The sequence below is a fragment of the Sinohyriopsis cumingii genome, chromosome 15, assembly GCF_028554795.1.
Source record: "Sinohyriopsis cumingii isolate HCF-2022 chromosome 15, ASM2855479v2, whole genome shotgun sequence".
In the NCBI taxonomy this organism is placed as follows: domain Eukaryota; kingdom Metazoa; phylum Mollusca; class Bivalvia; order Unionida; family Unionidae; genus Sinohyriopsis; species Sinohyriopsis cumingii.
The window spans coordinates 102,317,878-102,341,696 of NC_142975.1; positions in this window are offsets into that span (position 1 = coordinate 102,317,878).

Sequence of the window (23,819 nt, forward strand, 5' to 3'; positions counted from 1 at the left end):
TGATCCTCGTTCTTCTGCTAGAAACGATGTGAAAGTAGATCGATGGTTTTGTGACCTTTATGCTTATCTTTTGTCTCAAGCTAGGAAACGTAGTGTCCATCAATGGCCTAATGATTTCCAACAGTGGAAATCACAATTTCATTCACAACGTTGTCAGCCCTGTTTAAAGTAGTTAGTAATTGAAGAAAAAAATGTTTGATGTTATAGTGTTGGATTATTGTTAAAAATGTTAGAGTTGTTGTTTAGTGTTAAGTGATTTTTGAATAAAAAATGTTGTGTTTTGAAAAAAAATGACTTTGTGGTTTGTTTAACTATAAGAATGTTGGATTGATGCTCTTTCATTTCTTACTATCCCTCTCATGAACGTTGCGGCTCGAAAACCGTGTGGGGATGTTTTCCTTCACGTCCGCGCTTTAACTTTAAGAACCGAGTTGTTCCCAGTCTAGCCATCCATTGTCGACTCATCCTCCTAAGAAGATGTGCTCCAAACTAGCTAAGCTCAACGAAGCCTACGTGAATTTGCATAGGGTCAGACACAGTCTGATACCGAAGCCAGAAGAAATAGAGAATGTGAGAATGTTAAAAATCACTGAAGACCTGATAGAAGAGCTCTTCAGAGAAGAAATGAACAGGGAGAAAGAAGAATGGACAGAGAAGTACAGACTTCAGAGACAGCAGCAACAGCAGCAACAACAGCAGCAGCAACCTGAAGCTGACAGAGGCTTTGTCGATTGCCGTATCGACACCAAAGAGTTCTTCTTCTCTTTCCGAAGAAGCAGACCTATCGCCAGAAAGTCTATCCTCAGAGGACATCGCATTCTTAGAAACTAAAAAAGAATGCCATAGCAAAAAACAAAAAGAAAAACAGCCCTTTTCAGGGCTACCCAATACTCTAGAAAAGAAATAACGATCGATTTGCCAGTGTGTAGGTAGAGTAGTGTGAAAATAAACACTAACTCTTTCTTAAAAAAATGTGAGGGTATGTGTTTGTGTGATTGTGTTTGTAAGTGATAAAGTATGTTGATGTGGATAGTAGATTAAAATGATGTTTGTTTTTTTTTTTGGCTGTTAGAGGTATATATTTTAGGTTAGATTGGATTGCTTTGCGTATGTGGATAGTCAATTGAAGTGATTCATAAAAATTTTACAATAGTGATGGGTAGCATAAAAAGTGAGCGAGTGTTTCTTTTAGGTCCGCGCGTTGTTGTTGTTTCTTGGTCATGATCTAGGTAAGATGAATTTTATGTTTTTAGGGGGATGTTTTCCTTCACGTCCGCGCTTTCAGTATAAATTGAAACTCGTTCGTCAGTCCAGCTACCCTTGTTGATTGATCAACACAGCCAGAAGAATGACTAGCAGAATAGTGAAACTGTTAGAACTCCAGATGCACCTGGAATATGCCAGGCGCATAGTAAACGAACTATCAGCGGAGGCTATCGTAGAAGAAGCAAGAATAAAGAAGGAAGAAGAGGAGAGAAGACAGAGGGAAGAGGAGGAAAAGAAAAGAGAAGAGATGATGTCGTTTAATATTCCCGAGACAGAGGATTGGGATGCTGAAGCGAATCATCCTCCCTCTGCACTCCCCAGAAGAAAGGTGAAAGAAGACTGGGGAAGAAGATGCGTGTGCGGCGCCAGGCCAGGAAGGTGCAACCATTAGATAGGTGCATCAGGAGTTCAAAAAAACAGCCCTTTTCAGGGCTACCCAATACTCTAGAAAAGAAATAACTATTAATTTGCCAATGTGTGTAGGTAGAGTAGTGTGAAAATAAACACTAACTCTTTATTAATAGTGGAAGTGTATGTGTTTGTGTGTTTGTAAGAGCTCAGGTATGTTTGTGTGAATAGTAGATTATGGGTTTCTTAGCAAATGTGGAGAGTATAGTTAGGGTTATATTATATGAAATGAGAAAGTAGGGGATGTTTTCCTTCACGTCCGCGCGATGTTTGGTCATCATCTAGGTAAGATCCATTTTATGTTTTAGGGGGATGTTTTCCTTCACGTACGCGCTTTTCGTATAAGAACCCACAGTATTCGTCGTTCAAACCATTCTGCAAAGAATAAAAAGAAGATGGCGTCAAACCAAATGGACAAATTACAAACCTTGCAAGACGTTTGAGACAACTTAGGAATAATGGAACAGATGCTAATAAGACTCGTTGAAGACCATTATTCCTATAGTCCCCATCGTGTAAAGATGGAAATTAACAATTTAAGGAAAGCAAAGGACAAGATTAGTGGTGTCATGAAAGAGATCAAGGAGGAGAAGGAGGATGAAGAGGAAAAGATAAGAATAAGAACATGGAACGAAAAAATTGAAAAAGAAGAGGAAAATGAGAAGAGAAAGAAAGAAGAAGAGGAGGAAGAGAAGAAAGAAGAGAAGGAGAAAAAAAAGAAGAGAAAGAGTGTTGGAGATAAAATAAGAAGTTGGTGGAGGAAAAGAAGAAATTAGAAGAAAACCCAAAGGCCCTTTTCAGGGCCAGCCATATTTCTCGAAAAGAGATAGCCTTTCCATTGCCTACCCCTTTTTTAAAAAATTTTTTTTTTAAAAAAAATCCCATGTTAAATTCCCCTTGTCCGTAGAGTGGCCCACGATTTATTGCCATGTTAAATTCCCCTTGTCCGTAAAGTGGCCCACGATTTTTCGCCTTGTTAAATTTCCATTGTCCGTAAAGTGGCCCAGGGGTGTTTTTAATGCTAATTCCCATTGTCCGTAGAGTGGCCCCCTTCACTACTGCCAACATTAAGTGTTTGATGCGACTAGAAGCGTCGAAATCGTTTGCAAAAGAAGTGTCGATGAAGCTATGTTTTGTTTTAAGACTACCTTCAAATTTCCTTGTAGTATATATTTTGTTTTCTGGATAAACAAAAATGATGGAAAGTAACCCATGATAACAATTTTCAAGCATCCAATGCTGGGTTATGTAGAGTCATCCCTTGCACAAATATGCAAATACATTTCAGCATATTACGTTTAAAAAATACCCCATTAACCCAGACACAAATATCTTAGAAATTTAAGGAATAATGTCTCATTTATAACTGAAACAAGATGATAAATATAAATATCATTAGAAACAATGTACAGTTACAGTCTAGCATAAATTATGTGTATTGGCTTACTAAAGATCAAAATATTTGTACACAATTATTGATATATGTTTGCAGGTCATGTTTTACAAGATATGTTGACCACTGTATTTGCTCCCATGCAAACATTTATTTTAAATATCAAATATAAGTTTATTAATTTATTTGCAGAGAATTTTTTAAATACAATATTTGCCACATTCAAACTTTGTAAATATTTGGAACCACGTTTGAGATGTTGGTCTAAAAGACTAACAGTGCTGATGTCAGCATGCTGAAATGTCTGAAACCATTGTTATTTGAGATCGAAAGGGGGCAGGCAGACCTGGGATATACTTTTAGCATTATATTTACCAAACAAAAAACAAACAACTAAGAATCTTGATGTAACAAACGAAATCCATCAGATTAAAAAAAATAAAAAATTAAATAATTAAACAAAACCCAAATATCCTGGTGTTCAAGAAAATCCAAGGATCTATTTTCCTGCCCTATAGGTTGAGCAGATCAAAACTACCTTTAAGGAACCAAAACCCGATTTTACATAGATAATGGCACTGCTCTTTATACACATAAAAAAAACAAAAAAAAACAAAAAAACAAATGAAGCGATGAAACACTGTTTAAGTTGCATTGCCAATTTAATAGAAAAATATTTTCAAAGCAGGTCATTAGTCTTGTTTTGAAAATGAAAACAGACAAACATTATTTCCTTGAGAAATATGATACTTACCAAAACTGAAAATGGTGAAAACAGGGCCTATGTAGTTAAATAATATGTCTGTATATACTAGTCTGAGTCTATTAATGCTTCTGTTTGAATTATGAAGAATTTAAATTTATCCTGTATATTGTAATATCTATTAATATTGATAAACACAACCTATATACCTTTTTGTTTTAATTTCAGCTATAGGTGTACAGAGGTGCATTTCTGATATGAAATCATGGATGACATGAAACAAGCTGCAGAGGAATGATGATATAACTGACACCATTCTGATCACAACGCAAAGACTTTCTCATTCACATCCTTTACCTCAAACAATATATATCAGCAACACCAACATTAAATTCACCCAATCAGTACGAAACCTAGGTGTTACTCTGGACGGTACTCTCACATTGCACCAACACGTCATGAACATATGCAAGGCTGCATATCTTGAGCTGAGACGCATCAACTCCAGTCGCAAATATCTTTCAGTTGATGTCACTAAGCACTTGTGTGTTCATTATTAGTACTTTCAAGACTGAACTATTGTAACTCAGTTCTGTCTGGTTCATTTCAATATCTACTCCAGAAACTTCAAAATGTTCAAAGCACAGCTGTTTGGATCATACTTAGAGTACCACGATCAGAGCACACCTCCCCGCTGCTCTGTACCCTACACTGGCTATTCATTCGATTAAGAATCAAACACAAAATCTGTTCTCTGTGTTACGTATCACTGACGGACTCCAGTCCAACATACCTATCCGACCTCACCAATGTGTACACACCAGCAAGATACTTACGCTCCTCTTCTGACAATCGTATACTCATTATTCCCCCTATGAAAACAAAGTCATATGGACAGCGTTCTTTTGCATAACGGGACCCAGCAACAGGGAATGAATTGCCCACTGAACTAAAACACAAAGACACTGTGACCCCATTCAAGAGTGCTCTTAAAACTCACGTATTTCGACTTCAAGAACAAACTTAAAGACCTAATAATGTTTCCTACCTTAAATATTTTGAGCATGTTGTTGATGTTGTCTAATTGTATGGTGTTTGTTTTTGTAATCATATCATTATATATGGATTTTTATGTTATAGGTGTTGTCTAATGTTGTAAAGGGCTTAGAGCGTCTAAAGATTAGCTATACAAAGTCCTTATTATTATTAGTACGAAGAACTAAATTTAAGAGCTTAACATCAACCTTTATATTACCTCACTATGTTTGATAAAAAGATAATAACTATTAAAGTAACTCAGGTATCTAAGCTCAATTGTTTCTCTGATAATAATTCTCAAGGTCTAATAATTCTCATAGTCTAATAATTCCCATGGTCTAGTACTGATCATGGTCTAATACTTATCATGGTCAAATAGTTGTCATGGTCTAATAGTTGACATGGTCTAATAATTAACATGGTCTAATAATTCCCATGCTAATTTTTCTCATGGTCTAATAATTCTCATAGTCTAAATCAGATTGACATATGTCTGAACTAGTCAGCAATTTAGTTTGAATCACCTTGCAATTAGGTCCCAATATGGATTACAGGTCAAGACGGCCCCATTCCAGTTTGGCCTAGGATGATTCGGTCTGGATGTTTCGGTCTGGATGTTTCGGTCTGGATGATTCGGTCTGGATGTTTCGGTCTGGATGATTCGGTCTGGATGTTTCGGTCTGGATGATTCGGTTTGGATGTTTCGGTCCACTATGTCAGCCCGGACGGTTCGGTCCACATGTGGGATGTTTCCACCCACTATACTTTCATATAGACAGTGTATAAAATATTAATTTACATTAAGCAATCTTAATAAAGAGCATGTGTGGATTATTATTGACGAAAACATTCTATTTGTAGTGCCTGCTTATGCTATATAAATTTTCATCTAAATTTTTAAAAAGAATTAAGTAAAGGTTATGTATTATGAATGTGCGTGCACTTAATTTGAGAGTTTGGCTATTGACACATTGTATTTGCACATTTATGCAAAATATAATACAAATATAGCTAAAAAATGTATGTATTGTGCAGAAGTGAAATAAAAGAATATATAACGTTTTCGTGTGTATATATGCCTTGTGTTTGCATGTAAATACTAATAATGATACATTGTATTGCTTTTGAATAAATTTATTATGTCAGTTCCTCTTGTTAAAGTAGAGACTGCTCCGGTGACCTACGTGGTTAGAGCGTCCGCCTCGTATGCGAGGTTTCGCGGGTTCGAAACCACGGCCGAATCATGCTAAAGACTTATACATATGGTACTAGCAGTTGCATCGCTTGGCGCTCAGCATTAAGAGGTTAGTGCTAGGACTGGTCGCCTTGTGACAGGATAATGCGACTAGGTGGGAAATGATTTGTGTATTATCAATGCTTCTATTATCAAGCATTCTCCTATAGAATCCAGGGATAGCACTAAACGTACTGTTTGGTATATATATATATATATATATATATATATATATATATATATATATATATATATATATATATATATATATATATATTCCTCTCTCTCTCTCTACACACACACATATATATATATATATATATATATATATATATATATATATATATATATATATATATATATATATATATATATATGTGTGTGTAGTTATCATGTTATTTACAGACAAATTAACCGACATGCTATTACAGTAGATGACATTTAACTGTTTCTCTCACAACCATACTCATTTAACAAAATAATTAATTTTAAAAGCAATATTACAACATGCAGTATTCTGAACACTATAATAATTTTAAACGGTTAGATTAAGGTAATTTGTGTCAGAGATGAAATTTAGAAGAAAACTCAGGAGTCAGATTATTGATGCATATAGCAAACACAGTTTTGTATTTAATTCTTTGTCCGATATTCAGCCAGGTTACGTCTTGAAACACAGTTTCAGGGAAATATTAAACGTAGCATTGATTATGATCCAACCATCACGTATAAGAGGGTTTGTTTTCCATATTCGTCCGATCCATCATCTAAACGTGACAGAATGTGGCTATTGAACTAACAGTTTTGAAATTCTAAATACACTTGGAGATTAAATCAAAGAGAAAGATTTAAACATAGATGCACTATGCGACAATTTCACTGCAAGTTGTTTTAGTTTTCTTATTTTCCTTTTACCGTGCAAGTGTTTTTGATATTGTATAATTATTAACAGGTTAGTCGCCACTCAGTAAGTGTAAATCTCTGCTTATCGCAGGACTATGTATATAGTTAATTGTTATCCATGTAACTAGAGATTAGCGATTAGTCACAATATCTGTTATTTTGCACCAATTATATGTTACGATTAGGAATTTATCCAAAGTTTCTTTGATCACATCGAAGTCGGGGCCAGCAGTATCATAAACAAAAAGATCATTGACACATTTTGTTTAAAAGAAATTCTAAATCAAGCAGTAGGTCATCACAAAAAAGCGAACATAATAGGGCCCAAACATATATCCTTGTGGTACACCGCTTAATTAAATAGGTGTTTATATGTGTATTTCACGACCTTTATACGCAGTATTTTAGAAAGGTATGCATAGACATATCGTAACAAAAGCAGAACATGTATTCTTTGGTTTTGCATCTTCATTTTACATTTTTGTTATTGGGTTGATTGTTTACTCGATAATAGAGAGTTGGTATTGGGAAGAAAATACTCAAATCCAGTAAATTGACAATGACTTGGATCAAATGGTTTAATGTCCAGTATTCAGGAGACTTACCTATATCGTGGATTAGTTTCACACACTGCACCATCCATAACTTTTTAATGGAATGAATTGTCAGATATTTTCACGCGTAGGTGTTCACCATTTGATGTATGTGTACTTCTGTGTATTAAGTGTTTGAGTCATGTTTCGTATTCTACAACTTTATGGTCTAAAACTAAGTAACAGAAATAAGAAAAACAAACACGTTTTGTAAAACATTACGAATAACTTAATTGTCTAAGTTATATAGTGACAATTTAAGAGACACTTATAGTATTGTAAACCATACCTAAAATAATCCTAAACAAGTGCTATCACAAGCCCAAAATAATAGTGTTCCGAATCAATTCCATGTCCTGAATGTGCTGATGTACCAAAGTCTCTGAATATGATGAAATGCCATCAGTCTTTAATGTGTTGTAGTACCAAAAGTCTTTATTGTGTTGATGTGCCAGCAATTTTAACGTATCACATTAATATTGTCCATAGATTCTCTGAAAGAATTCACAATAATCATAAAATGTTGCTTCGTCAAAACCGTCATATGAACACCTTGTAGTTCAGACTCTATTACGAGTCTATGTCGCAATTCATTCCTTCGTGACATATTTCATAATTCATCCCCATGAGAGATATCTCACAATACAGCCACACGTGACACATATCGCAAATACTCATGTTATGAAAATGACCCCAATCAGTAAACAGGTTAATTTTAAGGCTAATTTTAACATTATGAAATAATTTATATATGGCCCTATCTAAAAAATTATTCTACAGTCATGGACAAAAAGGTTGTTGTTGTTGTGGGGTTTAACGCCATTTGTCAGCACACGATAGGCTATACATGGCGGCCAGTATTAATGGTGGAGGAATAACCTAGGAAAAGTCCCGGAAGGAACCACCGACCCACGATAAGCTACTGGCCAGGCTTTCGTACATACCCACATTGGCCGAATTCGAGACTCGAACCCACGCATACAGAGGTGAGATGGCAATGATCCGTAACGGAGAGCGCTTTAGACCACTTGGCCACTCGGGGCCCCTGGACCAAAAGATAAACATTGAGTATAGATACACATAACACGTACTGGGTAGCAAAAGGTGCCTACATCCGGTTTGGAAAAGCGTATTTGATAAATGAATATGAAGCAAGCAAGTCACAGAAATTTGAAATATTTTCGTTAATTTGTTCTCATTAGTTGATCAGAGAAAAATTAATTGTGGCATTGGCGCACCTAAGAACCTGATAGTTGACAGCGATTACTGTTTTTAGATCCTTGTCAATAGAGGAAACATCTACTTCTAAACAGACTCATGCAAGTGATCGATATTGCGTTTTCCACATGGTATGCAGATGTTGTTAGACCTCTTGTTTGTTGCAATATGTCTGTTTTATGGAGGAAATATTAATCTTTGTTTTTCCATCAACATATTGAAACAGATTATTAGGGTTAAAGGTCATTTAATCTCTGTATTTTAGCATGATAACAATACTTGATAGAAATGCATTCAATTGTTTACTATTGTTTTTCCGGTACGTAATAAGGATACTAGTAACAAGGTCATTAGTAATTTTAAGTTGCTTGCTGAAGAAAGTTTCATTCTTGAAGAAAATATTAAAATCATTACAATGAATTTTGTAATTTTCTTTCAACTGCCTCTGAAAGGTAATTGCATTACTATTCAATTATAAAAGCTTTTATTGCATTTATAAAAATGTTCTTGCAGTTGGCCCCATTTTGCACATATGACATTAATCTCTTTGTAACTGAAATTATTTTAATCGTAAATCAATCTAGTATTTTTCTAGACGTTATAAACGATTCTGGTAATTTTGTAGACGTTAGACGTTTGATTTGATGGGAAAGAGTTTGTCCAGAATGAAGATCAAGCATGTACTCCACCCCAACCTAGACAACAAAATGAAAATTTACAAAGAACCTTCACCATTGTGAAGCAAATACCATGTAGTCCAAAATGTTCTATGACAAGTGCAAAGGTAAGGAGCGTTTGGAATAAATTCTAGCTGTGTTCCGAATGAATCCCAATTTTGAAAGTGCTGATGTACTATTAGCCTGAAACAGTGTTGATGTGCAATCAGTATGGATGTATCACAATGATATGATATAAAATGGACTTGAACAAATTCATAATAATACGAACGTAGTGACTAAGTCATTTCAATGAATAATTTAAGTCAATAAATTAAATCCTCTCAGCTGAACAAAACAAAAAATGATTCCATCAAGACTGACGTCAAGATATGGAATGGGTATTTCTGATGTAATGAACCTTAATATGAAAACATAAGACACAATTTGAAGACCATGATGATGTCATCGTAACGGAAATTTCCACCAAAAAGTTAACAAAATTAGTTTATAGAAAAATGTTACGGGCGGAATCAAGGATGTATATAGAACTCAAACCTAGTAAACATGTGTACCCTAAATTACATTAGACATGTAGGCCCAATTCGTACCCTCAATTATATATAAAGGTCGATCACACAGTACAAATTAAATATATATGTATAATATATAATTATGGACAAAATCCAAAACACAATACAGATTAAATAAACATAACACATGATCATAAACCGTCGTAAAACTCAATGCATTATTCAATGTTTTAAACAAAATAATTGATTTTTTATGATTATTTTGCATACAAAATATTTAACGACAGATACTATATCTTCGTCTACATTATACATTTAAGTTGCAATATTGCCACAAATAACTGATTGAAATGCTCAAGACATCAGAGTTTGTGGCCTCATTGCTTATCAGCAAACTAACCCTTGTGAGAAAGAATACTTGACACCCGAACTTTAAGTGCGTGCATGGTGAGAATAGCAGAAAAGGAATGTCATGACATTGACTTTGAGACTGTGACAACACTCGAAATGGGACCGGGTTTTGTCAAACCATTATTATCTAGCAAAACCGTTGGCAGGTGGCTGATGAGGTCAATCCTTGCACGGAATGTTTGTTTGCATAAGGGACAAAGGATGAGTGGCTATTCTGGCCTGCCTCTTCCGCTCTTCAGCTGCCCGCTGTCCTGCTAGATTAGCACAACTTGGAGCCTTTGCTCACGGAGGAACGCAAAGTGATTCGATCGTTTGCTCTTTGCTGCCAGGAATAAGGGCTTGTATTGGACGCATTCAATACAGCTTTCATATTGTTTTTGAAGCGTTTCTTCTGACCTCCGTGGGATCGCTTCATTTCTGTAGCTCGCCCTAGAAGAGTCTCTTAAGCAGCCGTGGTCTGGCATGCGTACAACATTCCCACCCAGGATAACTTGGACTGCATCAGAATGGTGTGGATGCTGGGTACACCTGCTTGGACGAGTAGTTCACTGTCTGAAACCTAGTTCAGCCACTTGATGTTGAGGATTTTCCCGAGACTTGATGTGTGAAAGTGATTACGCTTTCTGGCGTTGCGTTAGGACACCGTCTATGTTTAGCATGCGTAAAGTAGTGTGAAGAGTACATCTGCCCTGTAGATCGTTAGCTTGGTATGTATGCTGATGTGTCTTCTATTCCAAACGTTAGCATACAGTCTGCCGAAAGCTGTGCTGGCTCTGGCAATGCTGAGGTTCACTTCGTCGTCAATAGTGACGCTCTGAGATAGTGTGCTGCCAAGGTAGGTGAAGCGGTTTACTACATTGAGTTTTGGCCGTTGATGGTGATTTTGGGCTCAACATAGGGCTTTCCATGGGCCGGCTGATGCAGGACTCCAGTCGTCTTAGTACTGATTGTTAGACCCAAGCTTGTGGCAGAGCTGGATAACTTGTCAATGCTGCGTTGCAGGTCGGCTTCGGAGCCAGCGTTGAGGGTGCAGTCATCAGCAAACAAAAATTCCATGAAGGTGTCTGTCATAACATACATTGGTTTTCGCTTGAAGCCTCATTGGTAGAAAAGTTTTCCATCTGTACTGTGCCTGATGCCGACCTCAACATCTCTGGCACTGAAAGCTTTAGTCAACATGGCGAAGAACAATAGACTGAACAGTATCGGTGCCAGAACACAACTCTACTTGATGCCATTGTTTACTGGGAATAGCTCAGATGTCTCTCCATTGTTCTTGCCTCGTGCTTGCATGGAAATGATGCACCATGGATATAAATGTTCTCGGGTATCCGTAAATGGACGTTACCTTCCACAAGCCTTCTCTGCTGACAGTATCAAAGTCGACGTAGATGGAAAAGAGGTCGGTGTTTTTATATTGACATTTCTCTTGAAGCTGCCTTACAGCAAAATCCATGTCGATGGTCCCAGTTTTTTTCGGAATCCACACTGGCTTTCTGGCAGGAGGCACTGCTCAACGTGTGTAGTGAGGCGGTACAGTAGGATTCTGGTGAGTATCTTTCCTGCGATTGAGAGCAAGGACGTACCTCGATGGTTGTCGCAGTTACGGCGGTTTCCTTTGTGTTCAGCCCAACGTTGAAGAATCTTCTCTTCGTCAGAAATTAAGGTGATACAGTCTTCGCAGAGAAGGCGGGGGGGGGGGATCGAGAGGATGTAGGTCCATACACTCATTTCAGGGCGTTGCTGAAGTTATTCACATCATGAATGTCTGCGTAGCACTGGATCTCAAAAGATTTGTTTCTCATCCATGTGTCTCGCATCTGACGGAGGTTCTGATATACAGTTCTGAGTATATTGTTGTACGCATCGTTCCTGGATATGGATCTGATGTTGTTGAGGTAGGTTTGGTGGAGGCTGTGTTTATTATGCAGCAACTGCTTGATCATGTTGCAGTTCGCATCAAACCAGTATTGGTGCTTTCTGCCTGAGGGTCCTAGGATTTCCGAAGCTGTGATGTAGACCAGCTCTGTGAATGTCGACTATTCAGTCTTCACATTCTTATTGACCAGAGGGGTGGATTTTAGATGTTCTTCCAGACCATCCGCGAGAGACTGTTTGGTACTGGTACGTGTCAGCTTTAATCATTTTGTTTAGTCGTTGATGCTTACTCGTTTAGGAGCCTTCGTTCCCAGCAGGTGTCTTTTGGGGTGAATGAAGATTTTGAGCTTGGTGGTGATGAGGAGGTGGTCTGTCCAGCATCGGCGCTGCGTAATGACTTGGTCAAACGCACATACTACATATCCTTATTCCTGACAATGATATGCCAGTGCTTAGAACGAGTAAGCATCCACGACGTCGGGTAAGGAGGCGGAAGATTGAATTGGTGAACAGCAGTTCATGCTCTGCGCAAGTCTGGAGCAAAAGGAGACCGTTTATGTTACAGTGACCCACTCCTTACTTTCCTGCCACTCCATATGAGGCAACGTGATCACAGCCTACACTTTCATTGAAGTCGCCAAGAATGTCGAGCTAATCAGCCATCATAACGTCAGCAATGAAAGATTGAAGATCCTAACGGAACCTGACCTTCCCTTCATTCCGGTTGGTCAAGCAGCAGGGGGGGGGGGGGGCGAATCCGACATTTTGTCCAAACGTCATTTGGCTTAATTGTTACTTTCTGCACTCAGCGGATCCGGTGTCGTCAGCGCCCGGTAAACAAAAAAAAAAACGACGTCGTCGTCGGGGAGATCGTCCAAACGTCATTTGGTTTAATTAATACCTTCTGCGCGCCGATCCCCAGCGTCGTCAGCGTCCGGTAAACACATCGACGACCGCGTCGATGTCATCGCCCCCCCTGCTGCTAAGTGGCTACTTGCAATTTAACCGAATATTTGGTCAAGTCCGATACGATATCGTGTCCGAGGGTCATGTAAATTTATCGTTACAAATCCATGTGGGGTCGACTGAGCATGACTAAAAAAGTTTCGAAAAACGTTAAAGTCCATGTCACCGCCGCACCATGTCTGCCAAATATTTCGTAGCGTGTGTGTATCAACGCCGTTGAATACAGCAAGAATATTACAGTTGTCTCTGATTACTTTTGGAATCTGAGTATATCGTTGAGTGACATATATCACGTCGGTGTTTTTATGCCTGCCTCTGGAAAATATCCTAGCTGGGTTCTTTTGATTGTCTAACATAACATCATCGTACACGACTAGATTGTTAACGTCGCCATCAATATCATCGATACCTGGTGCATCATTGATATCTGTAATAAACTCGATGACATTTTTTTTAGCGATCGCTGATGCATTCTCGTTGAAATCTTTTAACACCTCGTAGCATCGTTGATCATCTACGCTAGGGGCGATTAAATACAACTTATTCCACTTCATCCATCTCATTATTAAATTGAGTAACAATTGCGTCTTGCCGGATCCAGATGGTCCGATGATAATCATCCGGATCGAGTTTGGTAACGCTGCAACATGCTTAACTGGTTCTCTTGTTTTAGTCGCTGAAAAGTCAACTATATTCATGTCTCTATACATAAATTATGGATCTATATTGTGTGAAGTGTAGAGTGCGTACTGGCACAAATGATATGACAACCGTTGCAACAAGAAATAATAGATCGGCGCTTACTGGTAGGTGTGTACAATGCGGTATAAAGAAATTTAGATTTATTTCTATTAGACCCGGAGATGTTTTAAAAAAAAGCGAGGAGGTGATATTGCAGCCAAGTTATCAAAACTCCCCGGAACCCCGTGGGCAAAGTATCCAGGAGAAAAGCACCTCCCAGGATATAGCTACTGTGGCCCCGGAACACGATTAGATATCAGACTCGATGATCAAAATCAGCCCAAACCCGGTGAGTATCCAATAAACGCTATCGATAAGGCGTGTCATGCTCATGATGTTGCTTACAAAAGTAGCGATTTGCAACAGCGTCATATCGCGGACGTAAAATTAATTCACGCGTTAAATGCTATTCCTGATAAATCCGTCAAAGAAAAATTGGCCTCATGGTTGGTAAAATCGGCTATGAAAGGTAAATTAATGATTGGAAGCGGAGCTTCTCGCGCTGGTAATTGAAAACGCTAGCGTTTATAATAACAACATGGAATCCATCTATTATTCTCCGAGAGGATACTGGAAAGGGAAGGCCGCAATTGGTAAGCTTGCAAGCGCTGCAAAAGTAACAAAGGCCACTGCGGCTAATTGGTTATCCAAACAGGCTATATGACAAATTTATCTACCACCGCCTAAACAAATCAACTTCTCGCGCTTTGATGTCAGCGTACCTAATGAAGTTCATCAGGCTGATATACTATTTCTGCCGCATGACAACGGTTACAAATACGCGCTAACCGTAGTTGATGTTGCGAGTCGATACAAACAAGCGGAGCCGTTAAAAACAAAGTCAGCAACTGAAGTAGCCGATGCGTTTGAGCGGATTTATCGAAGAGGTCCTCTGCGCTGGCCAAATCTATTACAAGTTGATCCTGGTAGTGAATTTCGCGGAGCTGTTTTATCAACGCTGAAACATCATAGCGTCGCGGTACGACGAGGTCATACTGCGCTACATCGTGATCAGGCAATTGTTGAACGATTCAATCGGACTCTTGCTGAACGGTTATTTGGATATCAATACGCGAAGGAATTCATCCAAGAAAAACGATCTCGTGAATGGGTCAAAAGGTTGCCAGGCGTAATTGCAGCGTTAAATAACGAGATTACCCAAGCAATCAACATGAAGCCCAGCGACGCGATTAAATACGAGTATATACCCGGACGATCAAAAATAGATAGCGTTTCCAAGCCGATTCTCGGCGATGTTACCGTGAGATATCTATATGAACCAGGAGAGCTTGAAGGCGGTAAAAAAAGAGCTACTGATCCTATCTGGAGTGTTACCACACATAACATATCAACGATAACACGATCAACTGGTAGACCACCGATCTATAGACTGGATTCAACTGCCCCACAGCGAGGGTTTACACGCGAGCAACTACAAGTGATACCTGACGATACTCAATTACCCCCGCGTGGTCTTAACTAGCGCCGTTGCGTCTATTGCACTCAAGACAGGTCAATCTCACATTGTTTTTGACATGACCAAGACTGTTATCGATCCTGTCCACGGTAAATTGGCGGGCGTCTTTATCCGAATAACGCCAACTCATTATACAATTGCAACTCGCGCAGTGATTATTCTGTTGTTGTCGTAGCGAGATTATTAATTCGGCATCAATATCAAAACGCCGCTGTTTTTTTAATCCTGTTGGCGGTAACCCGAGAGTTTTCTATCAATGACGCTTGCATCGATGATGTCGTTGTCGTTGGTGACTCCGTCACTGACTCCGTCAATAACAATTCTTCGAAGCTGATTTATCCTCCGTACTCGGGACACTGCAAGATAGACTAGATTCGACCATTCGATGCGATTATCAACCATCCAAACAATTGTGTCCGTGATGGTTAGTCCCTGCGAGGAATGTATTGTTGTTGCGTATCCTAGCGTCCACGGGGATTTATCAGCACGTAGCGCGTCCTCGACGACGCTGATATCAACGAGCACAATATCATTCAGCACGAGAATTTGTTTTTCTGTCGGGCCTGGAATTTCAACTTCAATGTTCTGCCGCCGTGTATCCGCGGGTCTATAACATAACGGCACTGGACGCGTTGGAAACTTTTCCTTATGCAACGTAAACAACTTCCGCTGAAGTGTGTCTCTGACTATCTTTCTACTCGCTACAATCAAATCGTTTGGTCTCCATGTTTCCCAGAATTCATTTAACGGCGTTTCCGGAATCACCTCGCGGATTATTTCACACTGAATTCTATCCGGCTGTAATCTGATTAATTTTTTAACCTCGCGCAGTTGTTCATCAAGTGCTCGGTAATCAGTATCGGTTTCTTCATAATAGTCCACAAAACCCTTTAACCAATCATGTGGGCCCTCGTCGACAAATGGTGGTGGTTGACCATGGTCGCCACACATGATCACCGCTGTATTCGCGAGCAGCAACCAATCAAGAAACATTTGTAAAACATCTAACGAAACAGTACATATTTCATCCCAGATGATAACCTCAGGAATAAATTTTTCCCCCATTCGATCAGGAGTCCACTCACCGCCGCTGTATCGAAAAAAGCTGTGATAAGTAATGGCGTCAACATTTTGGTGTTTTATCTCTCGCGCTAGTCTATGGGTCGGTGTAAGCACGATTATACTTGCCCGCGTTCGAAATAATTCAATTGCCCGGGTCGTCTTTCCTGACCCGCCACAGCCGCTTAAATAAACTGTTTTGTGTCTACAAATTGGATCAGAACACGTTGGTGCATTAGACCATTCTGACAATTTATCACCGCGTAGGTAATTGTTTTCAACGGTGACATCTGCTGACGGGGAATAATCGCGTCGTATTTCATTTTTAATTCTCCATGTACCCCAACTCTCGTCCGGACTAGTAAACCCGGCTACGTTTTCCTTGTACTTTACGTCAATATAAAATGAATCAACGGCTACTCTAACCGCGGTGTCGGGAAATCTATTTATCATCGAGAATAAATTGATAGCGGCGTAACCCAGCATAGACGCCCTCAAATGCGGGTATGCTGGGCTGTCTCCATCGCTGTAGGTAACAACTGTACCCAACCTTGTTCCATTGGACAAGAAAGCTGTTTCGCAGTTCACGTATCTATTTTTTGCCACTGCGTCCTTGATTACGAAATCATATTCTGCGTCATCTATAATCAGCCGTGAGCAATATCGTTTGTAGTCGCAGTTTTTTCCACCTTGTGTAAACTTACCAATTATTCTTCTACCGAGATCTTTTGCCTCGCGGTTTCGTTGGTTGAATATCCTACTGGACCATTCGACGATATATTCCTCGTCGGCATCGATGTGTTTTCTGGATTCGTCAATTATGCTATCTAGACGCTCCGGTTCTGGTAACCAGACTTCAGTCTGCGCTCGGTATGATATAATCGCGTCACTGACAATCAACGAAACTAGCATTTTACAATCAATCATATACCGTAGCAGCGCTATTGGCAGCCACTTCTTTTCAGCCATGTGTCTACCGATCCAAATATAGCAACAGCGATGAAGTCCTGCCGCGAACTCAAATGATACTATGCGAGCGAATCCGGTTAAATCAAAATCAGGCAGTGGTCCATTAATAGCAACACGAGTCATTTCATGTCTGGGGTGTCCAAATCGTTTGAAATACTCAGCGGCGGATCCATACCCGAGAAAACTCGCTGGATAACAGGCACCCATATCAACGGAAATCATAGCGTCGCGGTTGTATTCAGTGTTCCATAGTCCACCGTGATAGCATTCCAAACAACTGGATTGTACATCCGGTAGAAATTCCTTGCGTGTTGGACTCCACGCATTTTTCCTTGCTGCAACATGAGCCGCAACCGATGGAATCGTAAAACAATTTGTTAGCAGTTGTTCATCATGCTCCTCAAATTCCATGGCGGTTTTTTTCATCTTGTTGTGAAACGCTTCAGTGCGATATAATTCACCGTTTGGTCTTACAAACTGATCAAAGGTATCAGCGCTGCGAAGTAACCACACTGATACAGGGTCGTTTTTACACAAACAAGCAATAGCATCAAATAGTTTCCTCTCCGCGAGAAAACTATCCTGTATAAATTCTTCGGGTATATACTTTACTGTTCTATCCCGTGGAAATATTGTGATCGCGGGCGTCCATGCGTGTTCGTTATGATCAATAATTTTGATTGGGGCCCCATTTGATTTGTACTTTGATTCGTATAATACTTCACCGGTTATCGTTGTAACGGTTATTGGAAATCTCAACGACGTTTCTAATCTCGCTATGTCGCTGACGGTTGCTCCACGCTCTTTTACGGTTAGTTCCCACTGGTTGATTTTGCTACGTCGTAAATCAGTCAATTTGTTTCCTCGACATGCATTTGTAAAATGCTCTATTATTCGTTCTGCTACACAATTTATCCCCGTTGACTGTTTCATTGGTTTCAGTTTTCGGATATCAGGTTTCTTATTTAACGGGTATATTCCATAAACAACTGCTGTTTCAGGATACGCTCGTTCATAGTATGGTTTGTCAATTCCGGTTAACAACCCCGGCTTGGAGTCGCGGCTAACAATGACTGTTTTCTTGTCGCTGAGAACTGGTTCAAATTTATCACGTATGATCCAATCACCTGATTCCACCCGGACAATGAATTTTACTCTGAAGAAATACTCGCTGGAGCCAAGTTGTGATATTATCGTTGCTGCGCGGTTGTCGTTCATGGTAGCATCAACAACGCCATCAATTCGAAATGTTGACCAACTATGAGATGCACCATCACGCTTGAATTCATTGATACAATCGCGTATTTTACTCAACAGGGTTCTATCGTTTATTAACGCTTTTGGTGCGTCCTTGAGGACTCTATCGAGATTGAACTTAATATTTTTCCAGGGCTTAATTGCTGCTAATCTCTCGAACTCATCCATATAATTAAAACAAGTATTTAAATGAAAGAATATAGTATAATGAATAAATGCAAATGGTTGATGATTGGGTCGACAACCCCGTGCAATAAATCATGTAGAGGTGAATTCTGCGGGTATCATTTACAAAGCGTTCGTAATGGTTCTCTTGGCCCCCTCCCGTGCTTGGTTTGCCACGTCGGCGTAAGAGGAAAATCGCAGTTGTGTATTAATTGTGGCGGAAAGCGATACAGGGAACTAAAACGCTATTATGACAAGCGAATTAAAAACGCTGTCATTGACCCCACCGCTGACTCCGTCATCAAAACCCCCCAAGACTACGTTGAAAGATTTATAATTAAACCAAATAATAAATTAGACAAGTAGTATTATTATATAAATGGACCAAGAGTTCAGACCTCACCCTGTGCTCGCTAATTACGAGGCATCTCGCGACGGCATTGTCAGAAACCGCAGACTGAAGAAGCCGGTTGGTACCGTAAATAATCAGGGGTATTTGATGTTTGGTGCCGGAAAGAAGAAGTACTATGTTCATAGGGCGGTATTTGAGGTATTCAACGGATTAATCGAGAATGGACTTGTGATTGATCATATTAATAATAATAAGACTGATAATTCTCTTATAAACTTGCAAGCTATCTCGCAAAGTCAGAATACCAAAAAAGGCGAAACTGGTAAATACCCAAAGAAAGCAAAACCCATAAAGTCATTTGATACAACAACTCACGAGGAAAAAATATTTCAGTCGATGAATGAGGCAGGAAAATATTTTGACATTTGTATCGCCTCAATACGATTTGTTGCAGAAGGAATACAGAATTCAGCGATCTCAAAAAAGACCGGACGCAAAATTCGATTTTCATATGTAAATAAGGCCACCGGCGCCTATGGCGCTGACGAATTGTCTGTAATACCTCTTTTATGTTTAAATACTATCAATAGTAATAAATAACACACCGCGCGGGTTCATTTTGTAAAATAATTTTTTTTTATATTTAAAAACAAGATGTTTTATAAGAATAATGAATATCGAAGACATCAATAATATATTAGCCGAGATTTCAAAATTAAAAAATCAAGGAATTGAATTATCTGATGGTCTTGACAGCGAAAAAATATTATCCGATTATGAGATTATTAACGAACAATCGAAACGGGGGCGTTTTACCCTGGCCCGCGAGTACTTTTTTATAAAACGATTACAACATACGATTAATGAAAACTTGTACCACAATGACGCAAATGCATTCATTGGACTATTCACTGCCGTTGAAATAATACGAAAAAAACTCGGACGTGTTTATGAACGACGCCGGGAGATTGCTAGTAAGATCAAAAACATTAGAAGGATTATAGACGAAAACTCCGTGGAGCCCCCGATGGTACACTCGGCGGGAAATTAGAAATTGTGGAGCAATTTGCAATAATGGTAGGCGAATCACTTACTACTCGGCTAGCCAGAGAGCGGCTAGCGGCGCTTAAAAAGTTCATACCGTTACGAGACAGGGTTCGAGAACAACTTCAAACGCGGCAGCAACTACAAACTGATTTTACCGTTGGAAGCGAACAACTCTTCGCTCCGATAACGAGTGCAACCAAAGACGTGAAAACAGCGATATACGGGGATATTCCCGACGAAGAAAGAAAGAAAAAGGCGTCACTGCTTGGCGTACTTGAAAAGATAGCGGCTCAGACCGAACAAACAAAAAGGTCTTTGAGGCAACCACCACTCGCTATAATGGACCCACAAGAACCTTATGTTACAATGGCCGACGAAGAAGAACTAGGTGCTACCGCAAGAGAACCAGAAGAAGAAATACTGGAAGAAAAAGAGAAAAGGGGGAATATACCCCGTAATGTACTCAAGAAGAGCACAATAGATCAAATTAGAGGCTTCAGCAGCAGGGAAGAATTAGTTGATTTTACTGCCTCTAATTTTGCTAAGAGCATACGAGATAAGGAGCATATCAATAGCGGTTACGAGAAAAATATAAAGACGTTAAAGGATTGGACAAGAATAGTGTATTTAGCGAGTAAACACGAGAATGCATTACCACATCGTGGTAATCCCGATTACGACGCATTCCACAAGGAAGTTGAAAAAAGGATAAAACTAAAAAAAGGAAAAGGATACTCTGTTGGTAAAGAATCCTACGGCGTTACCTGTCCTAAAAGTGTTCTCAGTGATATATCACGGCTAGAGGTACTAATCGGAGGAAAACGAGCCGGAAATAACTCTCCGGAAATAATCAATGAGGCCGCTGATATTTGCAAGCGGTTATTTACGGGCGGTATCATGGACATTAGTGCGTATCGAACGCTCATGGACGAGTTAGTGGATGATTAAAAAAATTATAAAATTGTCGTTTTTGTTAATTTTTGGTCGTTTTTGGTCGTTTTTTGTCGTTTTTGGTCGTTTTTGGTCGGTTTTTACGGGTGAAAACCCCAGGAAATCATTTAGAGAAAATCGATGTTTTTGCTGAAAAAATCGAAAAAAACGACTATAGGCAACAAAAAACGACCAAAAATGACCAAAAATCAAGAAAAAACCAGAAAAAAACAGGATTTTTATCGAGGGCAAAAACCCAAGGAAATTTTGACAAAATTTATTCCGGTTTTCCACACCGCGGTGGGAAAGGGGGGGGGGTCAATCACTAATTGAAAAACCGGTGTTTTTATAATAAAGATGATCATACACTACAACCACGATAAACCAGTACTCGTCTACGTGGTAAACTCGCGATTGCCTGTTTACCGTGCGTACTATGGAGATGGTCTCGGTAGCACCATTGCGGGGTTATTTACAAGAATGGCTCCAAAAGTAACGCCGTTAGCCAAACAATTAGGAATGAAGGCTATTGATGTTATTCGTGATAAGGGAATCAGCGCTATTGGAGATGTTGCCGGAAAGGCGCTTTCAGCCGCGCGGGACAAACTAATGTCGTTGGTGAAATCCAGGGGATTTTCAAAAAGAAAACAGATGCCATCAACGACGGTGATGCCTGCAAATGTCAGTAAAGTAATAAATAACGCCGTGGAAGAAAAACTAGAGTCGTTGGCGGCTCAGTCATCCACCAACGCGCCATTGAACACAATAGCGGGGGAGTGGTCTTAAACAGAATTCAAAGAATTTACGACGAAAAAATCGCAATTGAAAACATCAACATGATAAATAATAAAATGTTTGCGCGAACCGCTGATCCCGCGTTTGATATAGATGCCCCAGTGCGCAGGGACGATTCTGTCCGCGATTATCAATTTTATTCCTATCAACCACCACAAGCCGACCTACGATCGCGAATTGAACTTCAAGTCCAAGATACCAGTAAATATTTTTTGCCGTGTGAAGCGTTTATCGAAATTGAGGGAGAACTCGTGACAAATGCTGCCGATAATGCACCATACGCAGATGACAATCGTGTTCGAGTTGGTTTCGTCAACAACGGTATCATGGCGTTATTTGAGAGTGCCAGATATCTTATTGACGGGCGAGAAATTGAATCAATAGAACGCGAGGTTGATGTTGCAACAACGATAATTGGGTTAGCGAGATACTCGGATGATTATACAAGATCGGCGGGCCCATCTATGATTTTCGCAAAGGACTCCACCGATAACGCTGATCATCTTCAGTACGTTAACGTGCTGACGAAGGAAAATACCGCAGCTGACCAGGCTGAAGCAGCCAATCCAGATCGCAGAGCAAAACCAGGCGCTGATTTCACTGTTATAAAAAGTCTTAACGATAATTACAATATGGGATTCGCAGCACGAGTAGAGATGTTGCAAAGACCACGCCGAAAGTTTTCATGCGCGATTCCACTCCATCACATATTTGGATTCTGCAGAAATGTCAGAAAAGTTATCTATGGGGCTAAGCATACAATCGCGCTAACGCGAAGGGGCGATGATAACAATGCAATATGGCGTGCTGCTGGCGTTGCTGCCGGTAAAGTCGTTTTAACTAAAATGGCATTGTGGATGCCGGTGCTGACTCCATCAGTTACCACGGAAGCACGATTGTTATCATTTATGGAACAGGGGGGAAAATCGTTGTTGAGTTGGCTAGCGGTAACAACTGATGCTAAAGAGGATAACGTCGCCGATACGTTTACATGGCACTTGGCATCAAAACAGGGTGTTTCAGCCCCGCGTCATATATTTGTTGCGTTACAGAATAGGGAACGATTGGGTAATCAAGAACGCAGCCATATGATATTTGATCAATTAGGAGTCAGGGATGTTTCGCTGAGAATAAACGGACAACAGGAACCATCCGAGGATATACAGCTTAATTACGGCGACAACCATGTCGCACGTGTGTACCATCGATTGCTGTCATATATGGGTCGTGATCAAAACGTCGACACTGGTTTGCAAATATCACAACTTGATTTTAAAAAGCTGTATCCGATTTATTATTTTTCGTTGGAACATCTTGATTTAACGAGACAATCCGTCGTTGATATACACTTTAGAGCTCGTATAGCCCCGGGTGGTGTTAATTATAGAGCGGTTGCTGTCATTCTCAGCGATAAATCAATGCTGCTAGAAGGTGTTGGTGGACGAATGAGAGTCGTTGATGCGCCAGTGGAAAACATGTAATTGAAAGCACAAACGCGTTTACAACAAATGTCGTATAGTGTCGTCAGTGTAGAGTTGACTGATGGTCAAGTCAAGAAATTACGATCAAAGTCGGCTAAACAATGCGGGACCACAATAACGCTGAAGCCGTCACAGATGGCAGGTGGTAATCATAAGATATCGTTGACGGCGCGTCAAATAAAACATTTCAATAATGCGATGAAGAATAAAAAGGGTGTTCAAATAGATTTCTCGGCCGCAGCGATTAAAAACATGGAAAAGACCGGTGGGATATTTCCGCTGTTAGCTGCGATTCCAGCGTTGATTGCCGCGGCCGCACCAGCAGTGGCTAAGGCGGCGGCGTTAG